At 36.3% G+C, this 21,459-nt stretch overlaps 1 long non-coding RNA gene across 5 annotated transcripts; it reads right to left on the bottom strand.

The window, feature by feature from the left end:
* Positions 1–2,519: 2,519 nt before the first annotated feature.
* LOC101724367 (uncharacterized) lies at positions 2,520–21,115 on the bottom strand. 5 transcript variants are annotated; one of them, XR_015441504.1, is made up of 4 exons: positions 20,917–21,093; positions 20,447–20,679; positions 10,720–10,927; positions 2,520–7,691 (listed from the first exon to the last, which is right to left on the bottom strand). It is a non-coding gene; the product is annotated as an uncharacterized LOC101724367 (long non-coding RNA). The 5 variants fall into 5 exon arrangements; XR_001182993.3 differs by having other exon boundaries at positions 20,510–20,679; positions 20,917–21,088; XR_002392110.2 differs by having other exon boundaries at positions 20,516–20,679; positions 20,917–21,087.
* Between the last annotated feature and the right edge of the window lie 344 nt (positions 21,116–21,459).

Raw genomic sequence — 21,459 nt, 5'->3', positions numbered from 1 at the left:
TGTAGAAATTATTTACTTTGCATATTGTATCTGTTGTGGTTTGAATCTTGTGCTTATCCTGTTTCTTGTTTGGTTTTTTAAATTTGTTTGTGCTGTGACACATAATCAAGACCTCCTACCCCATGTATCATAAAACCAAGTACGAATCAAGGTTCATTTCAGGAAAAATGGGGCACAATGGAAGGAAATTACTCTGTTTTTTTCATGTAGGCAAAGTGTGTCGTTACATTTGGGATCTTTTCATGGATGCCAAGGCAAGGCTGTCCTCAGTGCCTGCTGGTTTGGGTAGTTGTTATGCCTTTTATGAATTTACATCCTTACTACGTGCTTCTCTCTGAGCTAAGCAGTTTTCATATTTAACTTGTAAAATAAATTATGATGGCAAATTTCTTACAAACAACTTACAGATGAGGAAACTGAGTCATATGTCTGAGATTACATAGCGAGTGAAGGACAAAGTGATAGTTTGACTTCATAATCCATGTTTTCAATAACTATTATACTAAACGAGGCTGATATCCACCAAGGAGATTTGTCCCACCGATCCCATGGCCACAACAGACATGAGATGGGGGAGGGGGAAGAGGCCGGGCCTTCGAACTTTGGTTGTGTGTTGCTGCAGTTGAAAACAGGATCAATGCGGTACCTGAAGGCAATATAGTATTTTCTTTCTTTTTATTTGCTCTCTGCTTTCAAGAATATAGTCAAAATATAATGATATCCAAAACACAATTGTGAATATAATGTGTCATATTTAACACATAAAAATAAAACACACAGAGAGAAATCTGCACGGTTGTCACAGTGCCTGGCAGGGATGTATGGATGGGCTCAGGTCACACAATTGACCTCTCTCGGGTGAATTCCTTCCTTTGCCCTTACCTTCCCAGTCACTGTATATTGAGCTCTGTGATTATTTGAATCGTATGAGAAAGCCTCCTTGGGTTCATTTGTAAGTCAGATAATTAAAACAGTCAAGGAAAGAAAGGACCTCGTGTGTCCCCACAGGTGAAAATTTGGGTTGTTTTTCCGTTTCTGAGTCTTTTGTCCCTCTTTTTCACCTACTAGTCAGTCAGTCACTTTTTTTTCAGTGAGATTAATTGGTCCCACCTACAAACACTGATTGCGCTTGCAAATGATTACTTGCAGGAGAATATGAGTGCTAAACTGTTCTGAAAGTGTGTGTTTTAGAAAGGAAACCACTATTACAAAATTGTAGCACACTGTGAAAGTGTTACTTTGGAAACCCATTAAAATTGTGCGTACACAGCCTGCCTCTATGTGTGTGTATTGTGAAAAGAATCATACTTTCTATTGTTTCCCATAATAATCTGCTTTAACATATCACATTCCCTTTAATTTAGGAAAATGCTGGCTTCAATTTTAGTTATGACTAGAAAAACAGCCAGGGGCAACATTTTCATGAGGAAAACATTTAGCATTGCATAGTTTAGATGAGTGAATAGGGAATCCAGAGGGGTTTGGATGAACAATGGACTCACAGTGTCCACTTGAAAGTGTGTGTCACAGTGACACAGGCTTTGCAGTATCTAAGTATGAGCCATGGAAACTAACCAGTGTTCTTCACCTAGAAGGCAAGAGGCCAAGACACAGACAAAGGAAGAGCCGTGAAAGTGCCAGGTGCCTGGCTCTTGCTCAGATGCAGCAAAGAGTCTGAGAGTTCCTCTGTAACGCTGCAACTCCCCGGAAACCACCAACTGCATACAGAAACTGCTGAAAACCCTAATTCTCCATCTTGCCTGAGACTGACTGAATCCAAAAGGAATTGGATTGCAGGAACCTGGGCCTTCAGGAGCCATCCAGGTGATTCCAACAGGGCGAAACTTTGAGGAGAGTACAATTCTTTGCATTCTATCGAGTTTCCCAGTGACATGGATGCCGGAGCTACTCATTCAGGGCCATATTTTGAGAACAACTGCTCTGGAATCTAAAATGAGATTCTTAACTTTGGTACTATTTGGCATTTAGGACCAGATAATTCTCTGTGGAGGAGCTGTCCCATAAGTTATAGTATATTTAGCAATAGCCTTAATTTTTACTCAGTAAAGACCAGTGTTATACTCCTAATCAAGACAATCAAAATGTTTTCAGATATTGCCAGATGTCCCTTGACAGACAAAATGATTCCCAGTTGAGAACCTAAAACCTAGTGTAGAAGTTTGATCTACAAATGTGGCCTTCCATTAGGAGCAGCTGAGAATACTTAAAAAATTACTTGATTGGTCTTGAGAATGATGTCTTGATTCTAATACCAGGGACTTCTTTTTCATGCAATAAATAATTATTATGTACATATTTTTGCTAGCGTCTTTTCTTTAAATAATGCTAAATTGACAGCAGAGTTGGAGATAGTATAGTATTCACATATATTCTTTACCTAGCTTCCCCTAATGTTCTTACCTTACAAAGCAATAGTGTAATTATCAAAAGTGAGATACTAATATTGGTGAAGTACCACTAACTAATGAATGCATAAACTTTATACAAATTTGCCCCATTTTCTCACTAATGGTTCTTTTTGTTCTGGAATGCAAGCAGGATACCACATTGCATTAGTTATGACTCGATAGTCTCCTTCAATCTGTTTCTCAATTTTCCTATGACTTTGACACTTATAAAAAGGTTTTGTCATATATAGCTCAAACTGGATTTACCCGATGCCTTGTCCTGAACTGACTCAGGTTATAGATGTTGAGAAGGAATATCACAAAGAGGATGTGTTCTTGTAATTCCACCATATCAAAGGACCCATGCTATCAACATGACTTCGTACTGATGATATAAACTTTGATCACTTGATAAAGGTAATAGCCCCAAGGTCTCCCATTGGAAAGTGGCTATTTTTCCATTGCCAGACTCTATTTGTTCAGGTGAGTCATTATTTATAGACTATAGTCAAAAGCAAAGTATATATTAACTTCTAAAGGAATGTTATTAAAAAATGATGTCATTTGTTAAAACCATGAGAGAGGAGAGAAATTAGTAAATTTGGAGGGACATACTTTTTTTTTTTTAATATTCTACCTGCTAATTTTAGCACGCAATCACACATATTATCAGCAGCAATTGTTACTGTAATCTGTGAATGGTGATTTTCAATTTTCTTCTTCCACATTTTCTAATTGAAATTGTTCTATGAGGAAGAGTTTCCCACCCTTGCATCTATTTATTTAATCATTTCTATCAGTATGGCTTCCTGAATATTTATTTTATTCATTGGTCTCTATTCCAGTGCTGTCACTGTTACAATGTTGCTCAAATTGCTTCAGATTCGGCCTTTGGCTGTATTTAAAATGACACCTGTTTTCCTTCACCATAATCTGATTATCCTATCTTTTCCTTTTCTTTTTTTCTCCCTCTTTTTTAGCATTTCCATACTTAATGGAATTAAAATATTCTCCAGGCTCACCTTGTGTTTTATTGCTCCCATTCCTAGAATCAGCCATTTCTGCGAGGAGCTTTGCTTGTTTTGCTGAAGAATGGTGCTAGACGTGGGGACTTGTGTACTCGTAGTCACTGGCTTGTCACTCACACAGGGTCTGCACCAACGGAGTGGCCATCACTTCTCGACCTGCTGGCTAAGATCAAGTGCAGTACCAACAGAGCTGGGAAATAGTTACATGTACAAACCCACTATAGATCTGTATTTTGTATTCATTACTTAAAAATGTAAAAGATAAACACATGATAGAAAGATTAAAAGATAAATAACAAACATGAATCCACACTGGTAATCCATCTCTCATACCCAGTGTCCACTGAAGCATCCGTCTCTGTTCTCCTACACCTACTCATTTATAACTTCTTTTCTGATAATGGGAAATCTGGAACTTATTATCTATAGCTTATTTATTTATTCATACCTTAGCTTAGTAAAGCAGGTTCAGAATTGCTAAACTTTATCCCTGTGAAAAATAAATCTATTACTAGAGTACAGTATTCACATACTTTTATCATTGTCTTTAGCTTTTCAATATCAAGTCAAAATATTGTTTTCCAAGCATACCTAGACCAGTTCTTCTTTCCTCTCATTTTCTTCAGCAAGACTATGTCATACATTTGTAATAAAGTTAAATTTATTTATTTTAGTCTGCATTTGATCTTAGGATCCTCTGATATTCTGGGGAAAGTTTCATTAATTTCTACATATTTAAGTTTCCTTTGTTGTACACTGTTCATTGGGTTTTAATAGATGCACAGAATTACGTGTTTTCTACCATAATCTCATGTGTAAAAATCTCATTCCCTTAAAATATTGCTCTTGTGTCTCCTTTGTAATATAACCATCACTCAACTCATGTCAAACAATGGTCTCTGTCTCTACAGTTTTATCTTTTCAAAAATTCCATGTGAAAGGAACTATAACATATGAATTCAGATTGTTTCACGGAGCAAAATCCATTGAAGATATATTATGTTATCTAAATTAGTATCTCTTTCATTTTTATTACTGAGAAGTATTCCACTGTCTGGATATGCCAAACTATTATTTGTATTTTATCCATTCAACAATTGAAGAATATTTTGGTTGTTTCTAGTTCTTAATCACAATTACGAAGCTGCTATGACATTTACAACAATTATTTATATGTTTTTGCTGGAAATTAAGGTCTTTATTCCCTTTAAATATTGAGGAGTGGAATCACTGACTCATGTGATAAATGTATATTTATGATCATATAAGAAACTGAAAAACGTTTTCTAAAGTGCCTGTAGTATTTTTCATTTTCCCAATGAATGAATGACAATATGTACTGGTCTGTCTCCTTGGCAGTGTTGTGTATCATCAACTCCTCCTTAGACATTTTAAAATGTGAATCTATTGTTCACGGAATACCCTTGCAGTTTGATTTGCATTCTCTGTTAACTAATGATGAGTGTCTTTTCATTTGCTTATTGTTCATTTAGTATCATCTTCAGAGAAGTATATGTTCATATATTTTTCCATTTTTAATTGGGTTGACTAGCTTCTCATTGTTGAGTTTTTAGTTCTTTATATATTCTGCATTTATATAATGCCTTTTATCAATTATGTGATTTGAAAATATTTTCTTCCAGTCTGTGGCTAGTCTTTTCAACCTCTTAAAAACAACTTTCCTAGAACAAATATTTTTAATTTTTATGAAGTCTAATTTATCATTTTTTTTCACTTTGGACTTGTTATTTTCAGGGCCACATTTCAAAACTTATTGTCACACAGAAGGTCACGTAGATTTTCTCCTATGTCTACAACATCTTATGTTCCATATGAGTTTGTTTCTATCGATTGATTGCTTTGTCTCTTGAGAAATGTTTGATTTTTTTCTTGTTTCTTTATGTGTTTTATCGTTTTGATTGAAAATATATACATTTTATATAGCACAACAGCCTTGAAAAGAAGTAATTTTATACCTGGAAATAGACAACTATTTTTGCTTAGCACTAGGAGGGGGATATTATGAGTGCACTTGAGCTTGAGTGATGCTAAGGTTATATTTAGTACACCATGAGCTTCACTTTCCTCTAGATGTTTTGTGCTTGGGGCTAGGGCTGATTCTGCAGAGGATTTTCTAAGTAACTGCTGCCTCTTGAGCTGTAGTCTTTCCTTTTCCTCTACAACTCAGTGCATGAGGTCTTCTTTATTCTCCTATTCTCCTGACCTCCCTGGTGCTACACAGTGTGTGTGCTGCAGGTTTTGTCTTCACTGTAGTTCTGTCTCATTCCGAGGCAACACTCTGACCCTGGAGCTCAGGCATGGAGACTTCTCTTTAGCTTTATCTGCTACTCAGGGAAGGATAAGTAGAGATCCCAAACATTTTCCCATGGCAGAGAATCTTTAATGTTTTAGCTGCAGGAGGCATTCCTGTCTCACTTGGAAATTTTTCTGTTTTCTTCCTCCGGCTTCAGTGGGTTGGTGTGGGTTCTAAGGTAATAAGCTTTGAACCCTTTCCCTGAGTGCATTATGATTTTGTTCCATATGGGAAAGAGAGGACAATGATCCAAAGAGGCCTTTGGGCCTTTCCCTCACAGCTGCTGCTCCTTCCTCCAAGCCTGTGCCATGGGCTTACTTTATCCACACCCTCACCATTGCCCTAGACTTTCTGGAAGGACCAGATGGAGGTCTTTGGAGGAGAGCTTGTGAATGGGTCCAAATACCCTTTGTGTTAGTGGCTCCCAGGTCCCCTGTAGTCTTAAGTGAACCCACATTCAGCAATGTGTTAACTTTTTTGCTGATGTCTAACCAATTTGCCTGGCATCTGGTATCTGCCGAAAACACTTGTATTCTCTTATTTCTTGGAGGGACCCCTCATTCCTGAGGTTTTTGTAGTGAGTGTTTGTCCTATAATCTTGTCTTCAAGAAAAGTTGTGATTTTACTAATTATTCAGCTTTTTTAGTTGTAAAAGTGAGAACTGTGCTCTTTCCAACTTTCTACATTCTAAATGGAAGCTGGGAATCTTCCACTTTATTCTGAGAGAAAGCAGAGTGTCGTTAAATATTTTTTTGAGCTGGGAACATGAAGCTCATGTCTATTTTTTCTTAGAAGAAATAAATTTATTCTAGTGGTACTATGCAGAATGGATTAGGGAGACAGAGGGTTTAAAAGGAAGTTAGAATGCTGTTGAGGTAATCTGGATAAAAGATGAGCAAATCCCAAACACAGCATGGCATGGGAACACAAAGATAAAGATAGATTGGAGAAGTTTAAGATTCATCAGGGCTTCCTGACAGATTGTAGGAGTGGGCACATACATGCATATTCATGCACTTAAGTGTGCTGAAGTATGGTGTGAAAAAGAGGGAAGAATCAGAAATGGCTCCTATGTTTCTAGACAACCCGGAAGATGGTAAATGAGTCAAGACATTACTGAGGCTGTGGCAAACCAGAGTCATGGCGACTATATATCAGTGAGTGTTATCCTGATGACAGGTGGTCAGTGCTCTGGAAAGACTCCACAGGTAGGACACAGAGCCTCAATATTAATTTTAGACTTATCAGTAAGTGAGTAAGTGAATGAATAAGCAAATATGCTTCAATTTGGAGCTATATCTATTAAATGAGACTGATTTCTTTCTTATTAGTCTAGAGAAGGGGTAGGTTTTGTGACATTTAGAAGAGTGCATCTGGAAATAACTGGCACAAACTGAAATCCTCCATAGAATGTGAACTAAGCCCCTGCAAACTTCTCCTGGCTGAGGTGCAGGGGAGCTGTTTCATTTATTCTCCATCACTGGAATTCCCAAGTAGTGTGTGGTGATTACATGGGCTGGTTAGGGTGAAATCCAATTTGGTATCATCTGCCTGAAGACACTAAATAAACCTAGTATTTAACCCTCAGGATTGAGGACAAGGAAGAGAAATTTATAGTGTGATGACATTTAAGTGCTTGTTGGAAAGATTAGAAATATTTAATGTCCAATTCCCTATTCCATCTTTCAGAAACCAGAAAGGGATCATTAGATCACAAACATATTAACATAACAATGTTTATTATAGGCAAATTATCTCTCTCATGGGTTTACTTCTCTTCTCCTCTCCTATAAGAATTTATGGAATCATCACATGAGACCTCTGTCTTGGGTATTTTGGAAGCAAGGACGAGAATCTTCTTTCTAAGGAGCTGCAGCCTACTGGAAAATGTCCACCATAAACATTCGTCAACATTCAGCGACAGGTGTTAATCGCAGGGAGCTAGAGAGAGCAGATAAGGAGAGATGCTGACTTGGATTAAGAATTGTAGAATTTATTGATTTTGATTGTTTTTTTCAAACAAACACTTTAGAATAACACTACATACTTCATCATGTTCTCATTACTTAAAATGTTGTAGGGACTTTTGGCTTGGTGTTATCTTCAGAGAATTTTGCAAATAATAGAAACTATTTGAAGATTGTCTTTCTTTTCACAAAATTTTGATAATTAGCTGAGTACCTATCAAAATTTAATTTATTGAGTAGTTGACTCTATACCTATCTGATGAAATACACTACTGTGGTCAATCAAATTTAAGACAATCTATTAATGCTCTTATTTTATTTCAAGTACATTAGCAGATTCAAATCTTAAGAAGCCCTGTAACAAATTACTTAACATTGTAAACCAATACTAACCCAACTTGCTTTATTTCATCAAATCTAAGATAATACATTATAAGATGCACAACTTTTATATCTTTTTTTTTTTTTTTTTTGGTACCTGGGATCGAACTTGGGTCTTTGTGCTTGCGTAGCAGGCAGTGAAACCACTGAGCTAAATCCCCGGCCCCACAACTTTTATATCTTTAAGAAAAGAAAATACCTATCAATTTAGCTGAAATTCAATGCTTTCTTAATACCAAAAATACTTTTTGTATTTTAGAAAAAATATTTTAGAATCATTTAGATAAATATTATATGCTATTCTTGAGTAATTTTTTTGAAGTCATTTTAGGTATTTGTAAGACTTTATAAATAGATCTCAACTCTTATGAATCATTTTTGTGTGAGATGATATCCACACTCATTCATCAGTATCATTATCTGTGCCATGAGGAATACTGATGATGCTGATTTTAAAGTGTGGTCCCTGACTTTCTTCATGATTTTAATCCAAGCCACTGAAGATTATTCTGAAAATGTAGATATATTTGTGTAGGAAACACAGTATATCAAAGATGCCACTTAGCTGACAGTGACATGAAGGTGCATTTTAATTTTAGAGATATTAAAACTTGAAAGAAAATAAATAGCATGTTACAGATTCGGTGTAAAGCATCATATCTCCACAAAGCTCTGTATTCATACATCCAATGAAATTAGTTTTCTTGGAGAGCTTTGAAGAAAGGTGATCTATTAATGTTTGGTCAAAGTTAGAGTGAAGCTAATGATAGCCAATCTTCTACAAAATAATCTTATAATTACTATGTATCATAGCAGCATTAAATGCAGGAAACTCAGAGAACATTCTGGAAGACAGCATACAGCAATAGCTTTGAATGCAGGACTCACAGCCTGTTGCTCTCAACTTATTAGTGTCAGATCATGGACAAGATACTTAGTCTCTCTGTCAGTTTCCCTGTTTCATTAGTCAACTTTTGATCACTGGAACATAATTCCTAACACCTATAATTTAAAGGAGGAGATGTTTAAATGGGGCTCATAGTTTCAGAGGATTCAATCCATGGTCAGCTGGCTCCAAAGCACAAACATCATGGGAGAGTGTGACGCAGTAAAGCTGTCCAATTCATGATGACCAGGAAGCACAGCAAGGGGAACAGCATCAGAAAGGTAGGGCCTAGGGCCAGAGGTAGCACCTACTGTCACACATCTACCACTCCACCCAGCCACACCAGGAAGTGTGCTCTTTACTAATCCCTGAGGCAACTCTCAGCCAAACAAGTTAAAATTAATCTTAACTGTCACATTTGTCTTCAATGTGGAGATAACAAGGATTCATAAAGTTTTAAATATATTACCACTGTCAGGAATCAACACGTTTTAGCTATTGTTATTATTTTCTCAGACATTCACAATCAGAAATCACCTTCCTCAATTTAACTCTGAAAGAATGTTGGCTATTTCTAAAAATTAAAATGACTCTTAGAGGATTAATAATTGCCTATGTGAGAATATTTCCAGCAATATGCTATAGGGTCTGATGATGATTACTGAAGTGAGGCAATTTAAAAAGTACTTTTGGAAATGATAGTATTATCAAAATAACTGTGTGACCTCCTGCATGCCTATTATGAAAGCAACTGTACTCATTTGCAAAAAGCAGTTCTGGGTGATTACTTTCAGGCCCTCTGCATACAAAGGAAATTGGATAGAAGCCTGCTCTGTTTCCTGCTTTCTATCTCTCACACCTCCCAGGAGAATCAATTTGGAGGTCTTCAGAAGATAACGTGGCAAAATGGCAAAAATGTTTAAAGTGTGTGGATTTCGTTTCCTGTGTAACATGAGCAATACAACTATTTCTGATTTGTCTGCAAAATAAGACCGGCAATAGAATCTACATCATAGGGTTGTTTGGACATTCTGTGATGTATCATCCATAAGATTCTACAATATATTTCTAGACACATAGTAAGCATTGAATAAATGGTGATGTTATTTGTGCCCTTTTAAAGGTTATGAAAGCTATTAGCATTGGCATTACTATCACCACACAATTTCCTATTGCTGCTGTAACAAATTATGACAAATGTACTGGTTTAAAACAAAACAAATATACTACATTACAGTTCTTAAGGTCAAAAGCCCAAAGTAGGTCTCACTGGGCTAAAATAAAGGTGTTACCAGGACCAGGTTCCTGCCAGAGCAAGGATCAGCTTCCTCAACTTTTCCAGTTTCCTGAGGCTCCCTGCATTTTCTCGTCTGTGTCTCCTTGTGATATCTTCACAGCCAGCAATATTTTACCGCATTTCTCAGATGTTGCTCCTCCTGCTTCCCTCTTTATTTTATAAGGACCCTGCAATTGTATTGGACTCGTTGGCACAATCTCCCCCTTGCAGAGTCAGCTGATTTGTAAATTCAATGTCCCCTCACCATATAATGACATTTTCAGAGATTCTCAAGCATTAGAACATAGACATCTTTGAGGGGCTATTGTTCTGCCAACCACAATCACTGTCATTCTATCAAATGTCCATTTCTGTAAAACATATTACCATACATGTAGTGACTTCAATGACTGTTGCCATCTGACAGTTTTCTGGGTGAGGAATTTGTGTGTGACTTACCTGTGTCCTCTGATTTACAGTCACTCACAGGTCATGACCAAGTTGTCCAGGCGGCTGTGTCATCTCCCTTCTGCCACCAGACCTACTTTCAAGCTCATGCCTATTGTTATAGACAGAATCCAGATTCCTTGGGCCATGGACCTAGGCCTTTCTAGTTCCTTGACACATGCGAGTTTGAGTAGGGCAGCTCACAACATGACAGCTGGCTCTATAAGAATGAGTGAAGCTCATAAAGATGGAGAAGAGAGAGGGAGGGAGAGAAAGAAATAGGGAGGGAGAGAGGGAGAGAAAGAGAGAGAGAGAACTCAATAGAAGTCATTGTTTTTCATCATAAGACCTTAAAAATGACATTCCATAACCTTTCCTCTATCTTATTCATTAGAAACAAGTCATTATGTCCAGCTCACTCTCCAGGAGAGGGGATCCCAAAGAACAGGAATACAAGGAGGCAGAAATTGTTGGAAGCCATCTTAGAAATCTGCCTCTTACAATACCATCCTTATGGTTCCTGTCAAATCCATTGTCTGGCCCCAAATCCATGTCTAATGAATTGTATCAGAGCACCTAAGGGTGGAATCTTGGCCCTGTGTTTCTGAAGAGCTCCTTCTGTGATGCCATTGTATAGCCACAGTTGAGAACCATATCTCCACTCTGTCTCTACAATGGTACTTGAGTTATAGTGTATCATGACTAAGTCATTCTCCATTCCAAAGCCTTTCATGAGAGTTTTCATCATTTGACAGAGAAAATACAAGCTCTCCTTGTTTAGAATTCCCTCTCTGACTAAGTTTGTCTCCCCAGCCTCGCCTCTCATTCCCACCCCTCTCATTATGTGTGCTCTGTTAACACTTCCCTGTTTCTATTTTTCCCCAAGCATTGGGCTGTTGGCCACTTCTGTGGCTTTGTTGATCCTCCTCCCTTAGCCCATCTATCCCAAGTAACTCCCATTTACTCTTTACAATATTTATAAAAACAAAGAAAAGTCTAACTATTAACAAGAAAGCAAACAGCCATGAACCTAATCATTAACTTAAAAAAAGAACATTGTCTTTAACAGAAATTTCCTGGTTTTTTTCCATGTGCTTTTCTGTTCTCTCCTGAAAATAATTACAACCCTAAGTTGTATGTTTATAATTCACTTGCTTTTCTCTGAATTTGAGCATATATATTTGCGTCCTTAAACAGCAACTATTGCTTAGGAAGGCATGTCACCTGGAGTCTCACACTATTATTTTCCTGAGATGAGCTCATTGTTTTCTGTAGCTGAAGTGCATCTGTTATCACCATCTTATAGTAAACAGTTTTATAAATTCATCTCAATATATTTATCACCTCCATGATTGAATCTGGGCCACTGCCAATATTTTTGCTACAAATGACATTGCTGCTACAAAATTCTTGTCTATACCCACTGCACACGTGTGAAATGTTTCTCTGAGGTATACATCTAGGAATAGATTTGCTAGTTCATTTGTGGTGTGTTGTGCAAATTGACCAATATATACTCCCTCTATCTATCAGAGTATGAATGTTCTCACAGCTCTGTATTTTCACCATTGTGTCATATAGTTAGTTAGGCCTTTTATTCTCTTCATTTTTGTCAATACATAAGTTTGCAGAGAGGAACATCTTTTCGCCTGTCTGTTCATCATTTAGGTTGCCTCTTCTACAAAATGCCAGACAAGTCTTGGGCTTGATTTTCTACAAGTGGGTATTTATTTTAATCTGTAGGAGACCTTTAAATGTTTTGAATTCTGATGATATATAATGTGGCCTGTCCTGAATCGTGTTTAAAATGTGCTTTAATAAAGACATGCTCTCATTTTAGGGTTGTCAATCTAATTTATCTTTCACATTTTGAGCTCCTTTTATGTCTTAAAGAACTCCTACCTTAGTAAAGTTAGGAAATCATTGCCTTCTGAAAGCTTTAAGAAAGCTTTTGGCTGTTTATTCAAAAATGTCATTCCATTTGCTCTTAAGTCTTATGTATTATATGAAGTAAAAATTAAATTTCATCATTTTCCTTAGTAGTTTGAACATTATGAATTAACTACAAAGTATGTCATTTCTAGTCATAGCCACTGTTTCATAAATAAGATTGAAAATTACTCTCTAAGCTAGTGATTCTCTTCCATTTTCAAGTTTTATTTTATTGCAATGCATTATTTGGTACAATTATTATTGTACTTTTGTATATTTTTGTCTGATAAAGCAAGTTCTTATTCTTTTAAAAAGAAATTACCCTATCTATTCTTTAACTTCCCCTTTTCTGAGATATTAGAAAAAACGAATCATAGTTGGGGGTTAAATTGTGCCCTATTCTGAATATTAACTCGTTTCATAATGTCAAGATAAGTGATTTTGAGAGAAATTACTTGTACCACACAGAGTGCAAAATTTGCCTTTGTTTTCTTCCACAAGCTACACCTGGAGCTGATAGAGAGGCTGTCCCACAGTGTCTCAGGCACTTCCTTAACGGGATTAGCCCTGACTCTGCCTGGGCTGGCTCCTCACCCCTCACCAAGTGCACAGTGACTTGCAGCAAGTCTTCAAGCTACACAAGGAAACAGCTGTTATCTCACCGTCTGTGTGTGGTTCTTCCAAGTCAGCTCCGCTCTCGTCAGAGAGACGTGGGGTGTGGGAGATCCACGCTGAGTGGCTTTCAGTGGGAAGTGCTTTAAGACCCGTGCTTTACTATGGAACTCGTTCATACCTTCCTGAAGGATAAATGCTTATTTTTCTCTCAAATTTTAAAACATATGTTTAAGATACTTTAAGTGTACGTATATTTTAATAAACTCTTCTCAAAGATATACTTAAAATCTTGTCATTTCTTAAGAAATTTTTATAAATTATGTTATGCTTATTATTTGACAAAGTGGGATATAAAACTAGGGAAAAGAGGTAGGCTACTATTATAAACAGGTACAAAAATTATATATATATATATCACTTATTGGAATTATTCTGAATTGATAGAAAGATTTGAAAATAATAATCAACTTTAAGACAAGAGTCTTCCAGCCTATAATCTATTTATTAAGAAATATTTTAATGTTCTTAATAAAGTTTTATAATTATCTCTTTAAAGATGTTTTATCTATTTTGTTAGAATTATTCCTAGCCACATTGTTCTTTGCATGACACTTTTCTGAATGATATGTAAACTTTTTCTACTTGGTAGTCTTCTTTTTTTTTTTTTTTCTTTTTTTGATACCGGGGATTGAACTTGGGTCCTTGTGCTTGCGAGGCAGGCAGAGGCACCACTGAGCTAAATCCCCGGCCCTCTACTTGGTACTCTTGTATAACTGTAATTGGTTTTACATAGATTTTGTATCTAGCAAATTCTTGCTGAATTGTCTTATAATTGTAATAATTGTTGTTCGTATTTTCCACAGCCAGTCTTATCAGAATGACAGATTTATTTCTTCTTTTTCAATTCTTATAAATTATGGTATTCTAGCTGTACTACATCAGTTATGGTTTCCAGGAAATTTTTAAATAGAAAGAATGATTATAGCTCTACTTGTCTTATTCTTGATTTAAAGGAAGCTATTTTAACTCCAGTATTATATATGATATTTTAAGTGTTCTTTTAAGTGCCCTATATCAGCTTATTGAAAGGCCCTTCCATTACTTTTTTGGTAAATGAATAAGTACAGAATTATATACAATAAATTTTCTACATCTGATGATGAGCTGTTGTAATTTATTTGTCACCTATAAGTTTTATACTGATTTTCTAATGTAAATCCAACTTTTATTCTTTGGAATTAGCCCATTTTGATCATGATGTATTTTCCTTTAATGGATTTTAGGATTCAGTTACTAATATTTTACTTATAATTTCACATTTATGTTTGAGAGTTAGAATGAACTGTAATTTTCCCTTGCTACACTGCATTTGAAAGGGTCTGGTATTTACGTTATGATAATTTCACTGACTGCACCAAATAATATTCTTTCTTTTCTATGCTTAGGAATAGGTTACATAGGATCAAAACGTTTTCTTGAACAATCAGTAGATCTTTTTGTAAAAGTTTTAGTCTTTTTTTTCAATAACTCTAAAGGTTATATCACTTTTCAAGTTTGCTATTTCTTTATTCATAATATTTTCCAGGAAATTTTGTCTCACCAAAAATTTTAAATTTGTTATTACAAAGCTGTTCATAATGTCTGTTGATTATATGTTAATACCTACATTATCTTTAGTCATTTCCTATTTTTTTCATTCTTATTTCTTTGTCATTCACAAATTTTATAATGGGTCATCACATATTTCTTTCTTCTTCATATTTCCATGACCAATTTTGTCACAGCGTTGTGCATTTTCTTAGTTTTATTAGTTTCCTATACTTCTGTAGCTCAATACCACAAATCAAGGACATTAGTTTCTTCTCTTAACAGTTCTAGAAATCAAGAGTCTGAAAGGACACTCACAGGATGCAATCAAGGTATCAGCAAAGCTACGTTGCTTCTGAAGAGTCTAGGGGAGAATTCACCCCTTGACTCTTTCAGGTGTAGTAGTACTGTATCACCCTTTGGAAAGCAGCCATCAGGATTCTGAAGAGACACAGACTCCGGGGGGTCGGGGGGGAGTGGAATTAAAATATATATGGACGTGCATAGATCGTGGAGACCAAGATGTCCCAGGATCTGAGTCTACAACTTGGGAACTGAGGAGAGTTTAACCTAGAGAGTCAATGATGTAAATTCTAATGAGGAAGCTAGCAGTAGCAACACCTCCAAGCACTCCCTGTTTCCGTTTGAGTCCTAAGGCAAGAAAAGACCAATATCCAAGCTCAAATAGTCAGAAAGGATAAGTTCTCTCTTATTCAGGCTTTTTGATCTCTTCAGGTTTCCAACTGATTGGAAGAGGTCCCCCCATATTGGGGGAGGTCATCTGTTTTACACACTACAATGATTCAAGTGTTAACCTCATTTAGAAACACCTTCACAGATACACCAGAGTAACTTCTGAACAAACGTCTACACACTGGATGGCCCATTCATTTGACACAAGAAATTAACCATCACAGTTGGTTTGCAGCAATATCATACCAATCTGGTGCTGTTATCACATTGTTTTCTCATGCCTTTGACTTCATTTTTTACATATAGAACCCTGTGATTACATTTGATTACAACTAGAGAGTTCAGGATAATCTCTAATGCTCAAAAGTATGAATATACTTATATCTGCAAAGTGTCTTTTGCTAAGTGGTATAACATTTATGTATCCCAAGAATTCGCACATGAATATACTTGAGAGGAAAGCATTATTCAACCTACTGACCTTAAGAAGGACCTTTTCTGTCTGTTGAGACTTTCCACTGTTATTTTTATTTTGCTTCTTTTAGAGTAATATTGATTTCTCATTTGCTTTATTTGGATTACCACTTATTTAATTCAGCATTTTTCCATTTCTAATAATAAAATTGGAAGATACGCATTTCGTTCCAAATACTGTTTTAGTTGCAACCCACAAGTTTGGGTATATATAACTTTCATTATTATCCAATTCTAATTATTTTTAATTCTCCTTTTGATTTTTCATTGACATGAGTCATTCAACAATTGTTTTTTTAAACTTCCGAGCATATGAAAATTTCCTAAGTTTTTTTGTACTGAGACTAACCTAATTATATCATATAATGTATTAGGTATTAATTCTTTAAAATTGGTTTAAAACTGCTTTGTGGCCCAATATTTGACAAATTTTCACATAAGACCAAATATGTTTCTATAGAATAAGTGGTTCATAATATTTTGTACACATATTCTATCTCTAATCCTACTCATTGCTCCTCAGTTGGTTCAAATTTTATTTGTTCCAAGAAGCTTTCCCTGAGCATTGTGGGTCCCCTTCTCTACTCCCATTATCCTACTTGTATAACTAATGTGACTTTTCCCCAATACTATGGTGTTGTCTCCATATATCTTTCATACAGTTTTAAGATCCTTAAGTACAAGAACAGATTTTGAATTTGTTTTTCTTGTTCTCATTACCGTATCTGCCTTAGAACTCCTTAAGTAATTATTTAACTAAGGAACTGAATTAAATTAATTTTTAAAAACTTGCCTACCCTGTTCTTCTCTTTCATGTAAATAATATTTACTGCCCTGTAGAAATAATGTCAACCTGCCACATTAGATTTAGTGGAAGGCAGGGAAATTTTTCTACTCTATAAAGAAAATATCTAAAGGAAAGTCAGTATTTTACCTGCAGGTTTTATTTATCACAACAAAGGTACCTCTGTATCAAAGTCATTTGTAAGACAATGAAGTCAGAAAATCTAGCCCCTGAATTTGATTTATGACAATGAAAAAGTACATATGCCTTAATTCTACTGGAATTATAAGATAGCTTAACTGTATGCCATCTGTAAAACTACTGGGGTATAATAATATCCATGCCTTTGAAATAGGGAAGAGTATAACTTGAATTAATTATGGATTTAAAGTAAAAAGAAATTTAGAAATTTTGTAGCTTAATTTTTTGTATTCCTTCATCAGGGTAAAGTTTTGCTTGAATGTTTCCAGTAATAGGCAACCCCTACCTCCAACATTTATAATTTAACATCATTATCTATCAAGCACATGCTACAAAGAGAATAAGTTAACTGATTAATTAAAGAAAATAGAGACATTCCTTTTGTTATAATTCTGTGAATTCCATTTTCCTCTGCACAAAGGAATCTTCCATACGTGCATGGTATGTTTTTCATCATACATCAGAGTTTTTCTAATATTAAGCGCAATGCCTAATGGAAGTAAACTTTATATGCAGACATTTATCCTGGGACTGTTCAGAAGAAGAAAATATATTTATTTCACAATACTACATTAGATAGCTTGTCAATCTACCGCATAACCAATATTACCTGATATCTCAATACCACTGAGCCACTGGAGCGCCAACCCAAGCATTATAACCTCAAATATATTAAGCAAATTTTGAAGTGCTGACTGCTGTTAATCTAGAAGTAGAGAAGTGTAAAGTATAAATTTTGTAATTAAAGGAAGATTGAGTAATATCCGAATGCTTGCAAATAGAGGAGTTCCTAGAGGTGAGAATGTTCTGGAAGTTTAATAAAGGGAAGACCTGGAAAGCTAACAAATAGTATACTAGAAAGTGCCTGTTATATATGCCATGGGCCCTATAAATATCTAATATTTTTATATAAAAGCATTTGTCTCCATTTATGATAGCTTTATTGCAGAAATGCAAACTTCATATTTTTACTTCTCCTGATATACACAGTATTTATTGTGTAACCTTGCAACTCTGACTCTGGGACTGGCCAGGGACTTGCTTTTTACAAGGGGTATTAACAAGTAGAATATGCACAGAGCCCTGGGGGCAGGTATCGCTTCAGTGCTACGCAGGGCAAAGCTAAGGCTCTCTAGCTGGCAGCTAAGCACCCACAAAAGCAGAGTCACCGTCTGACAGACACACAAGCAACTTCAGCATAGGCCAGAGACGCGGTCCAAACCAAACTGTTGATCCACTGATGTATGATCTCTATAAATACTGATTTTTGAGTGTGTTTGGATCTGACTCAATTACCAGTTTTTTTCTTTATTTCTCTACTTAGTATCCAAAAACATTTAAGTATTGAAAGTCAACTTTGGGGGTGGACATTCAAAAGGAATGAAGAATTTTCCCCAGAGAAAAGGTTGGATTTACTGTGACACAATGGAGCTCATCGGACCTAAAATGGCGACGCCAAGCTCTTCCCACACAAGCACTCTCCTCACTGTGCCTATTCCCTCAGAACAAGTGGAAGTAGGACCTACAATTCACATCACCAACCATGACCTCAGACATTTCCACAGTGATGTGTGTGAGTTAAAAAAAGCAATATGCTGGACAATTTATACTTAATGAAGCAGAATAAATGGACATAAGAGAAACAGAATTGTAAATATCTACATTAAAATACTTGAGGGGAGAAATAAAGATATTTAAAGTGCCAAGGAGAAATAAGTAATTCTGAAAAAGAACTGCAGTAAGAAAGTACTTGAAAAGAAATGATATATATAAAAATAATTGTTGAAATAAAGATCTGAACAGATTGAGTAATAAAATATATTCCAACAAAAAACTGAAATATCGAGTTTCAGGATTTCAGAGAATGAAAAATATATCATCCATAGTGGAAGAGAATAACTTAGTAACTAAACAATGTAAAGGACTGGAGAAGAAACGTTATTCATAAGCAGTATAAGATCAAAGAAAAATAACTGAAAGGTCAGAAATATAAAAGTAAGTAATGATTACAAATAAAAGTAAAATTTGCAAGAAACTTAACTGAGTCAAATATGCCAATCAAAAAAGAAAAGCTTTCCACTGGATATTCTGACAGGGGCAATGCTAAGTGTTCACACACCCAACTCCCCTTTCTGCGCACACAGGAGAAAGCATGTTCTAGATTTCCACACAGCTAAGGTGGGGCCAGCTGAGTTCTGAACTGATGCTAAATTCAGGTCAAGAATCAAGAAGAAAACTGTATGTTTACATGTTCTCTTGTAAGCTAAGGCCAAATGGATTCTAATGTAAGCTCCTCTGGAATTGTATTGTAAGCCTCAACTGAAAAAGTCAAAGTTGAAATAAAAATTTAGCATTTTACTCAACTGAGGAAGGTCAAAGTGTCTCTGGCTGCAGTGCCCCACTTAGAAAGAAGGTAATGAAACAGTCGCCATGCAAGACATGCTGCTGCTGTTCTTAACGCCACTCCTTAATGACCTTGTTCCCATTAAGCCCCTGTACCCTCATTAAATAAGTCAGGGATTTATACATTTATAAGTCAGAAATTTATGGTAGTTACGTATGCACTCTTTTCCCATGAATTCATAACCTATGTGCAACAGACTTACAATGAAGAAGGAAAAGGCAATGTGATTGAAACTGATATGATCAGCAACATTAATTTCAGAGTAAATAAAATTTAAATAGAAAATCATTAGAAATAAATGGTGACCTTATGTGTGGACCCGTAAAAAGAACAAAAGAATTGAAAGAATAATATAGTGAATATATTACCACATAAAAATGTATGCATAATCTCTGACAGCAATCGACAATTACGAATAACAAAGCCAGTAGCTGTAGTAAGAGATTTTCAAGAATTTGAGTAAAAAACAAGTAGTTCAAAGAAACAAATAAAAACCTCATATATATGATAATTAATACCTGTGAATACAAAGATACATAATTTTATACCCAGGGAGCATATTTTTTCTTTTCCAAGCACAGTCAAAATATTCACAAGATTCAAGGGCTGAATCACAAAAAGCCCCAATAAATTATGAAGAAGCAATCAGAATGCCCACCTATTATTTAATAAAATTAGAAATCAAAACCAAATGGAAAGCCTTAGAGAAGTCCCACATATCTATAAACTAGAAGAACACACAGATATGCAACTCATAGATTAAAGTAATGAATTACAGCAGAAGAAAAGCATTCATAAGAATAAGGTCAAAATTCCTGGAAAATAGTTAAAGAAGAAATTTGCGGGACTTATTTATATAACCAAGAAGTATTCATCAGAAGACTAGAAATTTATAAATAAATGAGATAAATATTCCCTAAAATGCTAGAAATTAAACAAGAGAAGAAACTGCAAGAAGGAAAGGAATAATATAAAAGCATAAATTAATCCTTAGAGATATGGAAAATCATTCATTCTTATTTTACAAATGAATAAAGCAATGCACAAACATTATACTGTTTTCTGAAGATCATAAAAGTAATCGGGAAAGGAAGCTGCATTGTCGGCTGTACTTTTACCAACGGAGCCTTGATCAGTGGTTCATAGCAGCTGCCGCAGAAGAAGGATGAGGAAGAACTGGTCCTGGCTTCCTTGGGCCGGAAGTCACGCTCTGGTTGTTTTTCTCTAGGGTAGGCCAGTGTAACCCACCGAGTCCAGAGATGTAGCGAAGCACAGGTGTTCTCTGGTGAACAATGACAACCTCTGCTATAAATGCAAATAAGGTACAAGAAAAAAATCCTATACTTTAAAATTCTTAAAATATTTTATATTATCTCTAAAATAATATTTAGAAAGCCATTCCACCAAAACACTGATAGCCTAGTGGCAACAGACAAACTCTCGGGAAAAGATTAAGGCTCCAGATTAGAATAGGAAGGAATTAAACATAATCAATCGTCAAACATTAACAAAGACTAACGTGGTAATCAAAAACCTGTCTGTGGCAGTGCAGCGGAGCTGGGCCCCATGGACACTTCTTGCAGGGTCGCTGCTGGCGCAGGCACCTCTCCTGGGCTTCCGGGGGGCTGCTCTCTGCTCCGGGAGCGCCCCCTGCCTGGGGCCCGGAGGCTTGGTGCATCCTGCAAACCGCAGGAGTTCTGATGAGTCCCTCCCCGTGCACACCGGGTCCAGGCGAGCTCTGCAGGCCTCCAGCGGACTCCCCGAAGCCTGGCGGCCGCCCCGCAGTACTGCAGTCTCACAGGCAGCCCAGAGGGCCGCCCTGGGCCCGGCCTGCCGGGGCAGCCAGCTTCCTGCAGGCCTGGCCTCGGTTCACACGGTCAGCCGGGCCCAGGCCTGCCTCTCCGGCAAAGTCCGAATCAGCCTGGGGCGGAGGATTCTGTCTTCCTTTCTTTTCCTCCCTTGAGTCCGCTGACTGGAGAAATCGAGGCTTTCCCTGGACCTTGAGTAATTCTTTCCATTATTTCCTTTCTGCTCATCTATCCGACTTCTGTCGCCTGACTAC

This window comes from Heterocephalus glaber, unplaced genomic scaffold (assembly GCF_053883595.1).
Source record: "Heterocephalus glaber isolate CG9 unplaced genomic scaffold, H.glaber_assembly_v1.0 deba00000281, whole genome shotgun sequence".
NCBI lineage: Eukaryota > Metazoa > Chordata > Mammalia > Rodentia > Bathyergidae > Heterocephalus > Heterocephalus glaber.
Note: the sequence above shows the minus strand (reverse complement) of the source record. Positions and strands in the feature narration are given on the sequence as shown.